This window comes from Hetaerina americana, unplaced genomic scaffold (genome assembly GCF_022747635.1).
Source record: "Hetaerina americana unplaced genomic scaffold, ioHetAmer1.1.p SCAF_8, whole genome shotgun sequence".
In the NCBI taxonomy this organism is placed as follows: Eukaryota; Metazoa; Arthropoda; class Insecta; order Odonata; family Calopterygidae; genus Hetaerina; species Hetaerina americana.
The window spans coordinates 82062945-82078029 of record NW_027287427.1 but is presented as its reverse complement, the minus strand read 5'-3'; positions in this window follow the sequence as shown (position 1 = coordinate 82078029).

The window sequence follows — 15085 nt, the reverse complement described above, 5'->3', positions numbered from 1 at the left end:
CAAAAAACGCATATTTATTCTAGGCTTAATTATACATACGAAATCCCACTGCGTTATACCCTTCTGTCGAGGGCTACAAGCTTTGTTCCATTTTTATCTTCTACAAATCTTCACCACCTTTTCATCCTTCTCTTAAGATGCGATTATCTTACTGCTGTCCTAGATATGTTTTCATATCAAAATGTTTACTTATACATTCAAATCCTGCAAAGGTTCAAATGATTTCATGTAAGATACTTTAACTTTTTATATATAGATACTGAATAATAAACTTAATTTTATCATGAGGAGCTTTGGAAAAACATTGAATCATGGAATAAAAACGAACATATAGAATTGAAACGAGTATGAATTTGAGGTGGTTTGAGTTTGAGGTGGTTGGTTTGAGGTCCTTTAAGGTGGTGGGATCCTTTGAGGTGGTAATGTCCTTTGAGGTGGTATCCATTGAGGGAGGATTTCACTTTTGGTAATAAGATATAATCTTTTGGGGCCAAGTCGGAGCTGTAAGGGAGTTGGGAAATCGTCGCGATGCCGTTGCAGAAGGTTTTGCAAGCAGACACCCGACCCTACTCTCGGTCGTCCGTCAAGACCATCTGAACAAGTTTAGCGTAGATCTTTTGCAATTCCAAATTTTCAGCAATAATGGTGTGCACTACCATCTTATCAATGTCAATACGATCTGCCACCTGGCACGTGCTTCACCGACGGTCTTAATTCAGCACTTCACGCTCAGGCTAGGGAAAACTTTTTACCGATGCTTTTTATATAAATCTTGTTGGTGGAATGGATTCCCAGGATAAAAAAAGAGGGATATATCGCCAGTATTAAAAGGTTTAACCTATCCTTATCTCTCGCATGAAAAATAATCAATGAGAAAGCAAATGAAACCTCTCAAAATTAGAAAGCTAAAATTTAAGATTCACTCAAACACATTCATTATTTAACGAAGTACATAGACGTTGCACGTTGCCATCAGTTCTTGATGTTACTCCACACTCTCCCGGCCATTTTTAAAGAGTTTGTGTCACTTAAAAACTTCAGTTTACGACGTGTTTTCATCTTTGAACACCTGTCAAATCATGCCCAACGCCTCTGTACCCGATTTCCTCAGTCCAACACTAAATTTGATGGCGCCCATCCTATTTGATCGTTCGTTTTATTTTGCGTTTACACCGAGTCACTCGACAGGGGTCCTCTAAAAACACGATATAGCCTGAATGCTTGCAAGTTTGGCACTTGGCGCGTGTTAAAGGTGAGAACGCTCATTGCGACTTACAGTCATGCCACGAACAACATTTTCCCGATACTTTTGATCCACCCACACGAACGCACTCACGAAAACACACACACCCACACGAACATATACATACATACTGTATATATAGACATATATTTATGTAATTATCTATTTTGCGAAAGATTTAGTTTGATCAGTATTTTGGAATAAATATTGTTAACTATAAAAGAAAGTGACCTTAAAAACTAAGTCTATGAGTTTAATCGTACTAAGTATATTGAAAAACACACCAAAATTTTGATGATAGACATTGGTCAGATAGAGTTTAAAATTCAAATATTTTGGAAAAGTAGCACAAGAAATTAATTTTAAAAGCCTGGTATGGAAGAAAGTATTTATTCGATGCAAAGGGCGTATGGTAAAAATACTTACTACAAAAAGTGCATATGTAAGATTTGGATAATAAGATATTATGATGCAACACTAGAGCCTTGATGAATATATTTGCAAAGAAATACCTTGGAGGGGACTATCATTTATACATGCAAGATACACTAAAGAAGACAAATATTTATAAAAATAGTAAACGGAACAATGCAGAAGAAGCATTGAAATCAATTATTTATGATTAAATAAATCTAAATGTCACCAGTACAACGGAAAGAATAAATAAATGTTGGTGTTTTTTAGTATTTATATAGAACGGATGAGGAAAAAGACAACAGCAGCCGTTCCGACCCAAGAACACTTATTACAGAGTCTTAAGAAGAAACAATGCGAAGAAGGAGAAGGGATAGAAAGAAAGAATTCCAAAAATTAAACTTTAAAGTGGGATGGCATCCAAGGTAGAGTAAGAAAAAAAGATTCCCGAAGTGGTTCAAAGAATGAAAAAAAAGTGTGAGAGAAAAAATGAAAGGTTATAGTAGGAAATGAAAAGCTTGAAGAATAAGGAAATAATATTGCCACATGGTCCCGAGATTGCCATTTTAAAGCGAAGAAGAAAAGTGACATTGGTGTAGGTTACAATGGTGCGGTTCAAATTATGATACCCAAATTAGAATATATCTTAAGCGATTTCGGTGAAGTTGTATGTTAATCTTAGGAAGGGTACGGAAAATAGTTTATATCAATTGATATAGACAATGAATCATACAAATGGACGGATGTGGCCGAGAGAAGAGGTATTAATGCCTCAGCGAAGGAAACGAGGGATCTAATTACATTACAGATCTTGCAAATGTATTAGAGATCTTGTCCAGACACTGCACAGCTGGGAACTGAAGTGAGATGTGGGAAAACTCTGAAATAATTTGAATTCGAGCACGATTTCTCCCTTTGGGAAGTCAAGAGCAGTACTAGATGGGCTGCGTGCGCATATCTAAGCGTGTTGCCTTGCACGGGGTCCGCCGCTTACACGCGGCGGCGGCGGACTCTCCTCCAATCCGTCTCCGACCTCCCATTAATCTCTCCCCAAGACCCCATTACCTCCCGTCTCACAAATCTTCCGGTCTTCCACTTCGTCGTCATCGCCACCAGGAATGTGACCGTAATTCTAGCCCCCCTCGCCGCCACTCCAACACCGAATCGCCCCGACCCTATGGAGCATTCATCTGCCGCCTCTCCCTCCAGGGAACCGCGCCGTCCCTCACCTGCGAGGATTATTTGGTCTCCCGTTGCTGACCGAAGCACTCCTCGCACCCGTTCGGAAAATTATCACCCCCTCGCGAACCCTCCAGCATCCCTTCCCCGCCCACCTTCTCCCTTGTCTCCTCCTGCTAACCTTGACACGGGACTTCCCCTACCTTCACCTCTAAACCCACCGTTTCCATTTACTTAATGCCCTGGTACGACCATTGTCCGTATTTCCCATAACCAATGTCAAGTTGGACAAGAAGGAGTTTATTTGTATCCTTCTCTTCCATAGCAAGGAAAACACTAAATAAATACTCATTTGAACTCTCGGCGACCATCTTTCGCCTTAGTCAATAGAAGAAGACTAGATTTGTGAGAAAGAAGGAAAAGAGTTGACGGGCAGGAGAGGGAGATGAGAATATGGTAGTTGAGAGATTATAGCAAAGTTGTTTGTGATCCATGACATTTTTTCCCGAATTCACAACCTAATTTTGTCCGAGAGGATCAACAGATGTGTTGATTCGCAAATCCTAACGTTTATAGTGGAATCAGGAATCTTTTTTAAGAGAGGACGGGAGATCATTGGCCGAAATCCAGTTCATGGAAAGCAGATTGCGCCGTCACGTAGAGAGACTTGACGGGAATGCGGATTAAATTAAAAAGTGGTATTTATTAATGCGAAGTGAGAGGGAAGCTGCACATTCTCTAATAGAGATGGAAGGGCAAAGGTTGCAAATGAGAATGCAGATGACATTTTTGGGGAGACGGTCGGTTCGTCGGGGTGAGCGAAGGACACGAGGATTTGAGGGACCGGGAAGCTACAGGCGTGAAAATGCTTGATGTGGATGCGCAGCATCGAAACCAGGGTCGTGTTGTATTAAAAGTGTGTGGAAGCGCAAAGTTGTTTTTTTTCTCTTTCTTTCACCCTCACCATGAAAGAATTCCACAAAGTTAAGCCTGAAACTATTAGCTTTATTCGTGAAAATGCTTGTTTTATAGGGCGTTCAACGGGTGATCGTCAATGAAGGAAGTGCCCATAGGGTCTGTCAAATGGTTGTGTGGATTTCAAGGGGGACCAGGCATCGGTAAGGGAATATGGGTAAATAACCTACCAAGAAATATTGGCGAGTTTAAGCGACCAGGGCGAATCAGCCGGTTAGAGCCGGCAAGAACAAGGAAGGCAAAATCATCGCAAAGTCCCCGTGTGCCCGCCCATCCTTTTTATAGCCGGCGGACGTTATTTACGTGCTATCAAGTGCGTGGGACTCCTTAATTCTCACGGAGAGGATTTTTCCCAGATGGTGGGATGACCCTCGTCTACCCTTTCTTCCCTCGACCTTTGAGTCAGTGGATATCCCGTCTCCCTTCTCTTTATTCGCGCGATGGACTCTCAATTATGGTGTAGAGTGCTAGCAACCTCTTCGCCTCTATCGTTTTGGTAACCTCAACCGTCGGCGATCCGTCTCCATTATCGCAATCTAAACTTAATGATGGCTACTAACGATGTCACCTCATGGTACACGTTCACTCCGCACAATAAAGGTGTGGCCTCCGTACATCACCGACTCCTCAAAAACCCAATTTACACCTTCCTTCCACACAGTTTCTATATAGTATCGCAAAACTTGTATCGACTAAGACATTGTTTCCTCCTGGATAATTATTCCTTTCAGGCAAAAGAATATGGTCACCTGAATGGCCGCATTCGATGCCGAACTTCTTTATGGTTCTTCTAGAGCATATTTTCCCACAAAAGCTTTTATGGACCTCAATGCAGGCGGTATCTTTAGACCTAAAGCTGCCATCTTTTAAAATGCTTTCAGTGCAAATTTGAACTCACGATTTATCATCGCATTCCATCAAGGGTATAAGTGAAAACTGGCATCGAACTACGGACGTGGTAAAAAGTCGGGTTAAGGCAAGATTTAAGAGAGTACTGATTGGAAGAACGAGGTTTCACGGTGAATTGTGTGTACATGACGCATTGTCATATTAAAAAATCATCGCAAAACAGAATAGGATATAGCTGCAGTGAGTGACAGATAAGAGGGCCGAACCAGTTAAAATAAGGACTTGGAATTTTAGAGCCATATAGAAGGCAGAGAAATTAGTGATAAGGAAATGTGGTGGAAAGTTATCAAAGGGTATTTGAGCGATAACTACAGAGTAAGATGGCGGGAGGAGAGTGGTGCTGCAGCATAATCGAAGTAAGTTTTAAGGATCGTATTAAATAAACATTTGATATTGATGTGAACTGGAACGCGGCGGTAGGCGAAGGAAGAGATGGTAATTGGAAAGGGGACTAAGATTATAAAAGAAAAAATCACTGCGAGAAGAAGACAATAGAGTGTTGCAGGAGACAGGGCAATACCATCGCATAGAACAAGTTTAAACAACACAAAGGCGTAGTTTGATGGAATATGCCCAAGGATTCAGAAGAATGTCGGTTATACTACATCGTGATTATGCAAAAATTTAGGAACAACGTACTGAATCAGCAAAGTTACCCGGTAATGGATATAAAATCACATAATAGCAATTACTAACCAAGTGTTACGTCAGAGTCAAAAAAATAAATCAGGAATAACGGATGAAAAAATGAAGTGTAGAAGGATTAACTCAAACGATAAGAAAATAGTACCAAGAGATAGGGGATAAAAAGGTATGGGTGTGACAGGGAGTGGAGAATAAAAGAAAAATAAGAAGCAAAACTAATCAGAGATATTGAAAGCCATAGACGAAACTATAGTAATAGTAAATAGGAAAAAAACAATGAATCCATAGATTACAGACCAGGCAATTAGGAAAATAGATGAGGGAAAGAACTCGAAAGTTTTAAATATAAAACATGGTATAAAAAAATAATCTTCATCAGTATTTCAATCCTATGATTGGTTTACTGCAACAACTACATTCTACTCTTGTTAGAATACAAGGCAAGGCGGCATATTCTAGGTAGAATATTGTGATGGTTTCCCGTTGCCTTCCACATCCCTTATTGTAAGAAGTAAAGTTCACGGTATCGGCCACATTTTGAAATTCACTCTCGCCCGCAATTGTGACAGCTGATGCCGGGCCGATCCACTCGGTCTGTGCCACCAGAGCCTAATAGTGAAACTGCTGCCTTTCATCGTCGATTGAGGGTAGCTTTTTTGTAGGAGGTAATTTCTCCCTGTCTCTTTCCGAAATACCATCAACAAATTTTGTCATAAAACATTAAAAATTGATGCGCTGTAGAGGAAATTGAAAGCAATGTCAGGAAGTATGAAGGGAAAATCCGTGTGCACTATTGAATATACTTCAGGAATATTATAAATTGACCCAGAAAAGTTTCGAGAGATGGTAAGAATATGTTAAGGATCTACATATATGATAAAAAATAGGTAACAACGCTTATAAAAAGGAAGAAAACATGTCGCAGTTTGAAATAGTTTAGCTATAGGCAAACCTGATTTTAAGATTGAAAGTGAATTACGGGAACTGAATTCAAAAATTACTACAAGGATATGAAACATCCACTTGGAGTTACTTTAGGGTTTACAAACGTGGAGGAAAGCATTTTTGGGTTAATTTTTATTATTGACAAGGAAAACATTGGTTGAATAATTTCGTAGGATCAATTTTTATTTTATAATAGGGAGAGTATGAAAAATGTTGGCGAACAGAAAAATAAGTTGATTTCACACAGAGCGTGAGTATTACTTTATGTCATAAACTGAGGATGTAGAGGAGAGAAAATGATTACTTAGGGTAATAATAGTTTGGTTTAAAGTAGAGGAGAGCCATGCAAGATACCTTAGCTGTAATTAGTCAACTAGTTGATAGGAACATCGGACTTAATGCATTCATTCAATATTCAGGATTCATTTATTCCTACAAATTCAAGAAGTCGTCCAACAAAGTAAAATTATTAGAACTGGTGAATTAAAATAGGAGTATATTTGAGGGAACGGAGGCTTATCCCAGCCTGTCCTCGTACATATCTCAGACTGCTCATGTTAAAGCCAGGATGGGCAGCGGTCAGGAGAGGACTAAGACAGGATTGTAAATGTTTTACCCTTGATTTTAAAGGTGAGGTTAGGAAATGGTAAAATAAACAAAGCTAATAGTGAAGATATGAATGAAAGTCGACGGGAAAATCATAAAATTAGTTTTTCGGGCGCTCAAGATTTCCTTAGGTAGTCACAATATAAGGCAGCAATACTTTTTGAGCGCATTAGAAAATAAGCTTAAATTGTATGGTTTGACAATCTAAACAAAACAAAGATTATAAGGTTTTCGAGAATGAGAAATATTACACGTGTGAATAGGAGGGCAAAAACTGGAGCAGATGGAACAGTATACCTAACTCGGAAGTGTTTTAGACCAAAATTGTCAAAGCGTAGGGACACAAGAAGGCTTGCGTAGGGCAAAGAGACATTCAACAGGACAAATAAGTACGGGATCGATAACACGGGTGTTAAGTAATGAGACAAGAAGTGACTAGTGAAAATTTTGTTTTCAAGCATATGTAGTTTGGTTAGGTGCGGAAAAAGGGTCGTTGAAACAAAATAACCATATATTTTTAATATTAGGACACTTTAACTTTTTGTTTCCTTAATCATGAGATCAAGCAAAGAATCATGAGCCCAAGAGAAGAACGAATTAATTGAGAAGAGTCAAATATCGTACTATGTCTAAAACACATTAGATTGCAAAATAGGAGGCGGTTCGTCAAAACGTTTGCATGGAGCATAGCACTCTACGGATCGGAGACATACTAGTATAATATTGGAAAAGTGGACCAACGAAGAATAGAGGCATTTGAAACATGGTGCAGGAGGAGAATTCTGAGGATTAAATGGAAGGACAAAGTGAGGAACGATGATGTATACAGAAGAGCAGAAGAGGGAAGGGCCATATGGAGAGCACTAGGGCAAAGGAGAACTAGATGGATTGGACATACTTTGAGGCGCAATGGATAAGTTAGAAACATAATAGAAGGAAAAAATTGAAGGATAGATCCCGTGAGGAAGTTAAAGAGACAAGTCCATAGTGAAAATTAAGAAAGACATAAAACGGGGAAGTTATCAGAGAGTGAGGGAATCAACACTAAATAGGGAAGAATGGAGGGCTGCAGCAAACCAATATTAGGATTGAAATACTGATGATGGTGATGAATGATGAGATGAGAAACATCATTTTTTGAGTGAACCATTTCATTCAAGATACTTTTTTATCTCTAAATAACGAATTCAGTACAATCAAGGGATTTTTCGAGTAGCATACGCAGATATGACATACATCATTCCACGACTCGGGGTTGACGAAATCCATAAAAACTCAATCGATAAGAAAATCTGTCATGTTCCTCTGCATCGATCGATGAAAATAGAAAGACAATGCCATCGAACGGTAATGGTTCATTACTAATTAAAGAGAAAACAAAATTACCTGTAAAATTAATCAAACGCAATTTTCCTACCAAGACAATCAATATTACGGAGAGATTTATCTTATTAATAATTAATTCAGCGTTCTACCTTTAGAAAATAATAAACACAACCGCCGTTTTTTAGCTTTCCTTCTTTAAGGCCATTATTATTAGCCTTAGTATTATTGATCAAACAGGTTTATGATAGGCCCAAGATTTTCTTTATAATTTTTTAACATGACACTAAACATAATATTTTGCATGTACAATTGCTTATTTTATTTCTACAACTTTTCTACTTCCCTGCACGCCGCTCCAAAAGCCTAAAACAGAATTCCTCCTTTAGCTCCCCTACATGCTTCTCCCTACCATTTTCTTCACAATATCTGACGTACGATTGCCTACGAGTCTATACTTCAACCATTGAACTTAATTCTCTCATATTCCTCTCTACTCCATAATAACTCCATATCACTTTTTCTTTAAATTTCCTTCCCTTTCATTTTATTTTTCCATAATCCTCCACACACGCATCCCCCTATCTACGCGTTTCCTGTTGCTTAAAATACCATGTTTCGGAGACATGCGGAGGATATAAATGCTTCTTTTAAGCGAAAGGTTATTGACAAGAATATCACTTAATTGACTTTAAATTTTCCCAGAATTTTCGTCATTCTCTTTCAATTAAAATACCGTCATCATAGTTTTGCTTCTCTTTAATTATCCTTAAACACATGCAATTTGCTTGACTAGTGAGTCACGCGGGAGACGTACATGCTCAGGGGCAAAGACCCAGACGGGGATTGTCGCATGGCAAATCGCACGGTTTCTTTCGTGTCCACGTGCAATGAAAACACTCGCGTGCGTCGCTTTGTCAAGGAAGTGATATCCATTACTTCATTGAGTGAAAGTGAAGCTCAGCTCTTTAAATACTGCAGCAACTGTCACAGTAAATAGAATGAGGAAAACTTTGTAAATGGCTACATCAAATGGCAGGTAAAATCATTGAATGGTCAACTATTCCCGTAAATAATTATTAAATATATTTGTTCGATATTTGGCGGAATTTCATTATATTGTTAATTTGATTGTCCATACTCACACCTTGACGAAGAATTACCCAATTATTGAGTGTTGCGTGCATTTTCAAATGCCTGATTGCTTAACTTAGGCATACTTTGAACCAAATACACAAGAATGCAACTCAAAATATACAACCCGATGTAATAAGATGTAAGCGTGTTAAAATTTAAATATAACAGACTGGAGAATTGGTGGGGGACAAAGTTTATCACCAGTCTGAACTATAAATTGAAAATTGTTCGGGGAATAGCGAGGGCACAATTAGTTGCTGAGAGCATTTTTTAATAATGGAAGTAAGAGGTGTTGAGATGTTGGATATTAAGATAGGAAGGTTGATTTTTCTTTGCTAGGAAGTGCAAGTAAAAAAAAATTTGAAGATGGTATTGGACGTAGAAAGAATAAAGAGATGTAAGTGGCAGCAGTGTAATGAAATACCTTTATAATGCTCAATAGCGTTGCAAAAGTTCGTCCCAGCATGAAATAATTCACTTAAAGCATTTTTAAAACCTAAATACACAACCACAGACTTATTGTATTATTTTGATAAAAAATCAGCTTGAAACTATGGCAACTACGAATTCCTAGAATTGTCCTGGTAAGCAAATTATTGAAAAAGGGTAACAAAGAAAATGGAATCGGGAAAAATACGCATGATCTAGGCTGGTGAACTCTACATTGATCCGCTGAAAAGATTCTCTGCCACTATTGAGATGTGTCTCACAATTTTCCCTCCCGAGTCCGCTACTAATTGGAGAACTTCCCAACCTCGGTTTTAATGGCCGCCGAGCTAATATATTTTATTGAATGGGATGAATGGGCGTAAGTAAATGCTTAAGCAAGGATTGGCAAAAATGATTGTACATATTTAAAGGGGACATAAAATTAAATCTGAAATATGTCAACAATAAATATCATTAAAATATAATAAACAAGCAAAACCTTTACGATCTCTAAATCATCACGTCAAAAAACGACTGCTGTCAGAAAGAATTTGTGGCAAGATATATCAAAACAACTGCTTATTATTTCAATAAGAAGAGTGCAGCATGTTCAGGAATCTATTTTTAAATTTTTAACTATTCTGATTCATTTCATACATTTCTAACATTGTTCCGTAATTTTGGAAACTTTAACATTTACAATAACATACTGCAAAGAAATACGCTCATACTTATCACCAGATGAATTAATATTAATTTTGTAATAGCCAGTTAAATAAATAAAATACCAACATTAACGAAGTGAAATATAAAGGAGCAAAGGGTATTTTTCACATTCTATTAAAAACATTCAGGAGAACGGTTTCGGATTTCATCAAAAGAAAATGGCGAGAATAATAAAGGTGAGGTCGCCGTAGCTAAAAGAAATTGCTTTATAAATGGCTTGCTTGGGTTTCCGAAGAAAGTAATCTCAATAAATCCTTTTCACCGTGGTTCTCGGTAAACAGGGAGTAACTCTTTCGCGCAGGAAGCTCACAGATTGAAAGGTCAGGTAAATATAAGGTCGTAAAGAATTCTTATTTATCTTAAAGATAGGAGAGTTTAGTCCACATTCTGAAAAACGTGATTTGTGACTGTATCAATCAACTTTGGCGCAATTATATATATATATATATATATATATATATATATATATATATATATATATATATATATATATATATATATACATATATACTACCTTGATCAAAAAGTTCCCGGAATAACCACCGTGTGGCGCTCCCATCGTTCCGATTTGAGTTCTGTTTTTTTGTTAAATTGGTACATCTGTTGTTGATATTCCCTTTAAATCTTAGTGTCATAACTTGACATTTGCAAAAGTTACGTAGCCAAGAGTACATCTATCTCTGTGTGTGTTGGCGATTTTTTACAATTTCAGAAATGGATTTAAATTTGCAACAACGAACTTGTATTAAATTTTGCGTAAAAAACGGATTTAGTGGCGATACTTCGATCGGCTCTCTCACAGTGGGGTCACTCTATCTCCCCCCAAAACGACCTCTAGCCACACAGGATTTCGAAGTCATCTTCTCCGGGTCACGGCCGTCGCTTTTTCTCGGGGATCTAAATGCAAAGAATGCTGCATGGCATTCAATTACACCGAACCCTCGGGGTGAAGCGCTGCTCACATGGGCTCAGAACAACGGAGTACGCGTCGCGGGTCCACATGGGCCAACGCATCAGCATCACGGCAGGAGCGAAGACGTCTTAGATATTGCGCTGCACCGTAGGCTCACGAGTTCGCTTTCTCTCGTGGCGACACCGACGTTGGACAGCGACCACTACCCAGTCTGCGCCTATCTGGGATGCTGCCCAACGTTACTTCCCCCACGGCCGGTGCGATGCCTGGACAAAACAGACTGGACAGGGTACAGGCAGATCCTGTCCGACATTTTACCGGAACAGCCGCCATCACTGACGTCACAAGCTATGCTGGACGAATATGCTTCTGTCATAACAGCTGGCGTGGACCAAGCATTACAGAACACCGTGCCAATAAAACTGATCCGCCCTTCTGGACATCTGACGCTGCCTCATTCCATCCTTCGCCGCATCCGCGAAAGAAATCGGCTTCGACGACGATTTCAAAGAACCAAATGTCCCGCGGATGGGGCACGGTTTAGAAGAAAACGAGCCGAAGTGAGGCAGCTCATCCAGGACCACAGGCAGACGACGTGGGAAAGGAAGGTTGCTTCCCTCCGAACCGAAGATGGGAGCATCTGGAGAATGGCAGCTTCTCTTCGCCACAGCATTCGGATCGACCCACCGATCGACTCACCTGGTGGCCCTCTTATCACGGAAGACGAAAAGGCTGAATTTGCAGCAACTACGCTGGAGGCCACTTTCACGTCGACTCCGGATCCACTGGTACCGGATGATCCTAGCGACTTTCCTGAAGAGGATGAAACAACGGAGGAGGGCACCATGACGGTAACGAAGGTTACCGAAAACGACCTGAGAGCAGCCCTTGGACGACTACGCTGCAAGGAAGCACCAGGAGAGGACAACATCCCGAACGAGGCCCTTCGACAGATGCCTGTCTCGCTCGCAACTCACCTGATTACGCTCTTTACGGCCTGCTTCTCCATGGGACATTTTCCGGCCATCTGGAAATCGGCAAAAGTCATCCTATTGCCGAAGCCGCCGAAGTCCGCTAGGAACGTAGAGAACTACCGCCCGATCGCCCTGCTAGCGACCCTGGGAAAGCTGCTTGAGAGGGTACTGCTGCCACATCTCCTGAAGCACATCGCGGCCTACTCAATCTTGCCGGCATCACAGTACGGTTTTCGAGAGGAACACTCCACCACACACCATCTCGTCCGTCTCGTGGAACAGGTGACGGCCGGATTCAATCGGCGATGCTGCTCAACGGCGGCGTTCTTTGACATCAGGAAAGCCTTCGACCGGGTATGGCACGCTGGTCTCAGGCGAAAACTTGCAATACAGCGGTTTCCAAATTGGCAGCGCCGCTTGCTAACATCATACCTGACAGGAAGGACTTTCCGTGTCGCCTGGGGACGCGCGCTGTCACAGCCGAAACAGGTCCACGCAGGCGTGCCGCAAGGATCGGTGCTCGGACCGATACTTTTTAATCTATATACGGCGGACCTCCCGGTAGACCTTGGACGACATACCATGGTTGCCCTGTATGCGGATGACGCAGCAATAGTGACCACTTCGCGGAGAGCACACATGGCGGCAACATACCTACAGCGAGCAGTAGACAAACTGCTGGAGTGGTACGCCCTGTGGCGAATCAGCGTCAACAGCGCAAAGACACAGACGATTCTTTTTTCACCTGGAGGACTGCGAGAACCAGGAGAAATCCTCGTGGGCACCGAGGAGGCGCCATGGAAGGAAGAGGTGACCTATCTAGGCGTGATACTGGATAAAAGACTGACATTCAAAAGTCACGCCCTCGCTGCCACCAGGAAGGCAAGAGGAAGACGACTACAACTCTCGCCGCTGCTGCGTTCACCGTCCCTCTCTATCAAGACAAAGACGTATCTGTACGTGGCGGCAATTCGCCCAATCTTGATGTACGCTTCACCGGCATGGAGTGGCAGAATGACTCAGACGGCCTTCCACCACTTGGAGGTAACGGAAAGAGGGGCACTCAACAGTGTACTTGGGCTTGGCTGGAACTATGCCGCAGAAATTCTCCACGCCTTAACTGAAACTGCGCCCATTGGAGATGTCATCAAGACTCGCGCGACGGCCTTTTACGAGGAGCTTGAAGGCAAAAAAGAAGAGCACTTGCGGTCGATCGGCGGCTTAAAACCTGTCTCCTGGGAAAGGCACAAACGCCCAAGAGCAGCAACGGGACGGGACGACGACCAACCACCAATGAAAAGGAAAAGGAGTTGATTGGACCTTCCTTCATCGACGGGCTAAGAAGCCGCAAACACAGCAGCTGAATGATTAAATCATCGGGCAGCTGCAAGCCAAGCGTCAAGAGGGAACGTTTTGGCAAAAAAGAAGACGGACGGACGTTGGAAATGTTGGAAAAGTGTTTCGGCAACGATTCTCTAAAAAAAACGGTCGTTTACCAGTGGCACGAGCGGTTCAGAAGTGGTCGTGAGTCAATCGAAGATGATGAACGCAGTGGCAGACCATCGACATCGAAAGTCGGTGAAAAAATTGATAAAGTAAAAGAAATGTTGGTCAATAACCGCAAATTAACCATCAGAGAAATAGCGGAGGACTTGAACATTGCCTATGGATCCGCCCAAGACATTGTGGTTAATGATTTGGGTTTCCGCCGTGTAGCAGCAAAGTTGGTGCCAAAAGACCTCAATTTCATGCAAAAAAGAGACCGTGTTGACGTCGCAAAAGACATGATTTGCGAGGCTGAATCCGATCCCACATTCATCAAAAGGATCATTACTGGAGACGAGACGTGGGTTTATGAGTACGACACGCAATCCAGACATCAGGCAAGTGAATGGCGTTCACCAAATGAGCCGAGACCAAAAAAACCACGTCGTTTTCAGTCAAAAAAGAAGGCAATGCTGACGGTTTTCATGGATTACAACGGTGTAGTGCATCATGAATTTTTGCCAGAAGGCCAGACAGTAAACAAAGAGTATTATTTGGGCGTTATGAGATGTTTGCGTGAAGCAATTCGCCGAAAGAGACCAGAAATGTGGGCAGAAAACTCGTGGATTTTGCACCATGATAACGCACCGTCGCACAGTGCTATCATTATTCGTAATTTTTTGACGAAAAATGCAACAAATACCATCCAACAGCCACCGAATTCACCTGATTTGGCTCCCTGTGACTTCTTTCTGTTCAATCGAGTTAAAAAACCATTACGGGGAACGCGTTTTAGCAGCCGAGAGGAAGTAATGGAAAAATCGCAGGAAGCACTGATGGACATACCGAAAACCGAATATAAAAAATGTTTCGAGGATTGGATCAAGCGCTGGCATAAGTGTGTTGCAGTCGATGGGGATTACTTTGAAGGGGACAATATAGATTTAGATGAATAAACTTGTATTTTTAATTTTCTGAATAAATTCCGGGAAATTTTTGATCAAGGTAGTATATATATGTATATATATATATATACATATATATATATATATGTATATATACATATATATACATATATATATACATATATATATATATATATATATATATATATATATATATATATATATATATATATATATATATATATATATATATATGCATATATATACATATGTATAT